Raw genomic sequence first — 6,710 nt, forward strand, 5'->3', positions numbered from 1 at the left:
AATGTAATTAGCAATGCTTCATCAGCTCAGTGTGTCAGTAACACTGGTGTGATGGAGTTAGCTTTTAGTTGCTTCCTATAGCTCTTAGCTGGAGGGCTAATGCTACAGTACAAGAGTTGTTAAATCCTGATTTCAGGGAAAAAATGCAGCTAATGCTAATCTGTGACTATCATGTGGCCATGAACATGAATCATGTTTTTGTGGAGGAGGAATGTTTTCTTGTATTGTGGGTGAACTTAAGCAGTGAATGCTAAAAAGAATGTACTGTAACATCCTGGAAGTGAAATATATTTTATTTGCAGAGTCACATACTGGATATTGTGTGAGTGTTTCCCTTGCCACAGGCATTCTCAATCTCAATCAGAGTATCCCAATATTTAAACAAAGATTACTTGAGCATTTTACTCTCAACAAGAGAAACATCTGTAATATTATGGATGCATGACTCTGCGATCAATCAATAAACAAATACAGTATAACAATTTTTTATGAATATGAATTCCCTGCAGGTTTAGTGTTGTTTTATTCTGGACAACCTAGCTTTCTGACCAGCACACCATTATCCTAAACAAAAAACATACGTTTTAATTTAAATTAATTAACCAATAATGTTGGCTATATTATATAACAGTGCAAAAAGGGAACAATAGGCATGAGTTTTTGTTTCCAAGTTTTTTTGCCTTACTCTACATACTTCAAGTTCCGAACAAAAGTAAATCATTCACCTTTTGTCCATGTTTGATCATATTTTTTAATCCCACACTATAAATGGGAAGCACATTTGAAGTAAGGCATTGACTGACATGTTTAAAGAAGCCAAGCAACTCAATAAGGCTCTCTCTGTCTTTCTCTCTCTCTCTCTCTCTCTCTCTCTCTCTGTATTTGTGTGTGGCTTCTGGGATTCCAGCTGATGTATAAAAATTGCAGGACAAATTAAAAGCAATTATCTATCATTTGCTCTGTAGCTTTTCTTACTTACTTTGTTACTTTTTCACTATTCAATCTAACAACAGCTGAACACTTTACTCTCTTCTGTTTATCCAGCCATTATCCATTGTTTTCCCCCTTAAAATAGCACAATTTTTTTTCTTTAATTATCTGGCACAGTGCACTTCCTGTTCTAAAAGACACAAGAACATTTTGAAAGATTGAAATATCTTCTCTTTTTTTTGGTCCAGGAGAGTATGTGGATCTCTCTCTCTCTCTCTCTGTGTGTGTGTGTGTGTGTGTGTGTGTGTGTGCACGTGCATATTTACTAAATGGGAAAAAATACAACAGTAATAATATGAATATAGCCTATAAAAATTCAAATTGATTTATATTTATTTTATTTTTAATCAAGCAGATATTAAATGCAAATTATTAATTTTTCAGCAGTATTAGGAAAGATCTGAAACACTAATCACCCATAACTTCATGACTGCCTCCTTGTTTCATAAGCTCCATTCAACATACAGGAGAAGTTTGTAGTTCTACAGCAGACTATAGTCCATCTATTGCTCTGCATACTTTGTTAGCCACCATTCACCCTTTAATGGTTAGAACCAGCACAGAGCAGGTATGTGTATGGGTGATGGATGATTCATAGTTCTGCAGTGAAACCAACATGGTGGAGGTGGTGTGTTAGTGTCTGCTGTACTAGTGGATCAGACACAGCAGTGCTGCTGGAGTTTTGTTTAAACTAGGTTATATAAAAATATGTGTTCAACCTTTCATTTGTTACAGATTCAGTTATTTTCACGAGACCTGGTTACATTTTTAATAATGAATCTGCTATTTTTTCACATTCATATATTTAGATATATGCTGTAGAAGTGTTGTACATTGTATTCTTGTTCTGTACAGACCTTCATTAGACAAAGAGAAGCCCAAAGCCATACTGCCTTTTCATTAAGTGTCCATTACATTCCATGGTTACCATGAAACCAGGGACAAATATTGGTTGTGTATTTTCTGACCAGGAGTGTGTCCTCCCTTCTTCACTGTTACATAACGACCCCTGTACACGTGTTCCCTCTTCACACTGTGAAAAAGAACTACTATAATTTTTATGCTTCTCTGTTTCTCTTTCAACTTCTTTTCCTTGCAGGACAGACCACTATTCACCTCGTGCTCACATAAATCACAGCACATGACTACACTTGAATACATATGACCCCATTAGCACACTTTAACCATTATCACAGACAGCCGTCTATTAGCTGAGTCAGTGATCTGTGAGCTAGCATATCCCCCCTCCAGTCTTGTATACTCTGTGTCTCCATCTCTCTTCTCCTATCTCTTAGTCTATTTTCCTCTTTGTCTTTTCCTCCTACCTCTCAAGGTTTTTCCCCTTCCAACCGCACTGTCTTGTTTCTCTCTCCCACATCGTTCATTCTCTCTCTCTCTCTCTCTCTCTCTCTCTCTCTCTCTCTCTCAGTATAGTGGCTAGGGGGCCCACTAGGTGTGTTTGAGTGTTTTCTAGGAGTGTTTGTGCCTGTGTGGGCACAGCAGGGTTGAGGCTGGATTATTGAGGAGGTCACCAGTGTTTCGGTTCATAAAGTACAGTGCAGGCCCGCTGCTGGCCGCTGTAATTGGGATGCAACACAAGGCGCACGAACACTTCCAGAAACGAGCACAGAGCAGCCAGCACATTTCACTGAGGCCATGAGTCCAAATCCCAGAGGAAAACTCCCACTGAGTTTATGGAGCTTCACTCTTGCATACTTCACTCACTTACTCTTTCTCTTTTTTCTCCTCTCTCCCCCTGTTTGTCTCATGTATCCGTATTCCTCTCTTTCACTCTCGCTCTCTTTCTCCCTCTCCATATCTTGATTGATTCCGTTCTCTGCCTCTCCTTCTTTCTTTATCAATGCCTCATTCTTCTCTCACTCTCTCTTTTTATCTAATTTTCTGTTTCCCCATTTTGGGCTTTTATTCCTTTCCCTTCATTGTTTTTTCCTATCCCTTTTCACTCTCTCTCTCTCTCTAACGAATTGCCCCTCTGCACAGGGAGCAGATAGCAGCAGAATGAATGTTAATCATATAAAACTTAAAAACATACAAATTCAAACAGTGAATTTATATAAAAAAGAGCCATCAGGTGAAAAAAGCAAGCAGCAATCCCTCAAGTACCAAAGACTGACTAGAGAGAGAGAGAGAGATCTGAAGGGGCATAGAAAATTGCAGTACACTTCTAAGTGTTCTTGATAAGTGAAAATGGACTTGGAGCTTGGCGGAGAAGAAGTTGGAGATTGGGAAACAGAAATTGGGGATGATGGTGGGGAGGGTGTGGGGGTGGGACACCAACCCAGATGCCTTGAGTGGAGAAGTACAACCAAAACTCCAGCTTAAAAGGAACATGCTTCCTGTGAGACATATCAAGCTGGCCACCACGCCTTTTCAAACTGCCACTTACACAATTTCACTGGAAAGATCAGCACACTTGGAGGAGAACACTAACTGCTGTGTCAGCTAACAGATGCTCTGTGATGGGGCCTGAATTTAAAGTCTTTTAATCTAATCTCTGTTCTATTGAAGAGTCCATTACTGGAGACATTACGTTTGATGTATTTCCCTGTATATTTTTTTTTTCTTGAATTGCAAATCGGTTACAGGAAAATACTAAACAACTTAGCAGCTGTGAGATGTACAAAAACCCTTGTCCTCATTTGTAAATGAAAATAGGTGTCAAAAAGTGTAAAAAAAAAAAAAAAAAAAAAGAAGAATAATAAACGCTGGAGGAATGTGTTGCTTTGCCCTTTGCTCTCTGTCTGCAGCAAAGCACTGTGGCTGAGATCCTCAAGAATGCTCAGGCTTCCTGCCAACTAATACAACAAACGTGTCTCCTTCAATTCACTTCACTGAAAAAATGGCATGTAGAGTGTGTCAGTTATGGGCACAGAGAAAAACAGGGCTCACGTTTACACTTTTTATATAATCCATTGCAATTTTTGCCTTTGACTTGTAAGAACCTTAGGAATTGACCTTTAGGAGCTGCCTTCCTTCGGGTGCACTGGGTTCCACCCACAGGCCAAAACACATTGTAGGTCAATTAGCTAATTGTGTCAGTCACTGAGAGTGAATGTGTACTCTCAGAAAAAAAATAGCATGGTGGAGGTACATACTGGAGGTACATGTAAATGTACCTTTAAAGGTGCAACAATGGTTTTAAAGTCCAGTTTTGTTCCTTAAAGGTATATTACATTCTCTTCTCCAGAAAGAGATTTGAATATTTATAATATTTCATTATAGAACTGTGTTAAATAAAAAAACATAAGTCCTAGAGATGAAAAGGGGCGCATGATATCAACACAATTTTAAAACCTACAGTTATAATAAAAAGAGGTGCAATTATGTTTTCTAACTAAAGGCACTGAATATGTACCTATGAACCTAGCAGGACTCACCCTGATTGAGTCAGTGCTGTAGGAGCCATAGAGTTAGCTTTGCAGGAACCATAGATTCGGCTGTGGCCTTGAAACGACTGTAGAGTTGTCTTGAAGAAGTCACAGAATCAGGCTTGCCGAGGTCAGAATAAGACACCAGTGTCTACAGAAGAATATTTGATTGAGTAGTAACCTGGCTGTTCAGGTGCATACAAGCAGGGGCTTGATCCAGTGCTTCACTTGGGGATGGGGTGGTCCATGACTCAAATGGTCTTTCAGAAATGCTTTAAACTCCAAGCCTCTGTGTGCTCCACTGCTGATGAATATTTGAACCAGTGCACATATTTCATCATCCTGAAGCACTCTGAATTAGTGTGAAATTGTTCGGCAAAGTTTTTTAAAAGTTGCACTGAAGGCCTCTAGTGTGGGTCAATATTGCCATCTAGTGCTCAAATGTAGTTTCTTGATGGTTTCACTCATTGAAGCTTTCACTCAATTTATTTTTGCTTTAAGGAAATGTATTTAAATTAAAAATTAGTAAGAGACTCTTAGCAAATAAAACCTTGTCAAATCCTCAAATAGTTCCTATCAAATAAACAGCAACTAAGCCTTCCATTTTAGGAGATAAGAGAATAGTTATCTTGATTCTTACTTCAGATAGAGAAAAATATTCACAGGTATTCTGTCCTTCCTTAGGAGAGGATATCTCACTGCTGTGGGTTTGGAAGGATGTGCATCTGTAATGAATAAAAGAAGAAGAGAAAACAGACAAAAAGATCAATATTGGCAAATCAAAGAAACAAGCTGCTGGTGTTTTCACAGCATAGGACGCTCTACCCCTAAGCCCTAAGTTTGTTTGAGGTTTGAAGTGAGTTCAGTATTTATGAGGGAGTTCTACATAAATCATATCATGGCACATAAGTTCCATATATCTGTAGTGTACATATATATCCATGGTGTAAATGGAGCCAAATGGTTCCAAATCAGTTCATTTTACTAGCTGCATGGATAAATGTGAGCTCAGAGTTGGATGTGTGTGTGTATGTGTGTGTGTGTGTGTGTGTGTGTGTGTGTGTCAATGTCCTTTACGATGTATCTAATGTTGAAATCTTCCCCAGATGTACTCCAGTGTCTTAGAGTTTACTTCATACTCCTCTTAAGACTCCCTGACCATGCATGGCAGTGCTGTGTGTGAGTGATTTTGAAATAGAGATTTGTGGTGAAGAGTGGTCTCTGACCCCCACTCAAGTTTTCTCCCTGGACAGCTGCTGGAGCGGGTTGCCACGCGTAATATGGAGATTGATTTCTTTACTGGATAAATGGGAGGTGCTCGGTGAGGGGTCAGGGTTCCTCTCCAGCTATTAACTGCTCCCTCACTTTACTCATTTTTTCCCTTACTTTTTATTCAAGCTTAAGCCCCACCAATTCTGGGGCCCACAACAACGCTAGTAGATATGTGCATGTGATTTAATAAAAATATATAAAGTGTATTGCTTACAAACGTTTTTTGCATACCACTGTGTTATATACTCTACATTATCCTTTCATTTTTATGCTGCTCACAATTTATGTATAATACACACTTATTGTTCATCTCTTTTGTCTTCTTCCACCTAACATCTGCCAATATCTCTAATATCTGCTCTCCTAAATTTTCACTCTGTTTCTAAACATTTGAGCAAATATGCCAAGGAGTATTTATTGGTCCTTGAACGACTATATGCACTGAAGCCATCCATGGCAGTGGACATACACACACACATGGGCACTGAGGACTGGGGATCAAACTATCGACCTTTAAAGTTCCAAGCCCACTTCTCTAACCATTAGGCAAGTGTGCACTCACCAAGACAAATTCCATGTTTGTGTAACACACATTTAAACATGAGTGAATTTTAATTCAGATTCTAAATTTACAGATATTTGCCCATATCATTAATATATCCTTTATGTTTGATATTGCAACTTTCATGTTGAAAAAGCTTATTAATTGTATTCTGAATAACTATATTCAGAATACAAAGAGCCTTGAGAGTCCTTTGAAGAAATATTTTGCAGGATTTACTTTAATACATTTAGACATTAGACGTGGGCAGTTTAATATTTGCTGTGATTGATTGTATATTCTGCTTTGGCTCTAATGGTTATAGCAGTTGCCTGTGGGATTAGAAAAACAGATAATCTGTTGTTGTTATTCCTTGTCTCCATTTTTGGGGACTAAAGGCTCAGAGCTACTGTATGAAATCGTGGCCAAAAACTTAGCAGGCAGTGTGGCTGTCACTGTCACACAGCTCCAGGGTTCTGGGTTTGTTTCTTCAAACCCTGACTAGAGTCTTTCTCATG

The sequence above is a fragment of the Hoplias malabaricus genome, chromosome Y (assembly GCF_029633855.1).
Source record: "Hoplias malabaricus isolate fHopMal1 chromosome Y, fHopMal1.hap1, whole genome shotgun sequence".
NCBI lineage: Eukaryota > Metazoa > Chordata > Actinopteri > Characiformes > Erythrinidae > Hoplias > Hoplias malabaricus.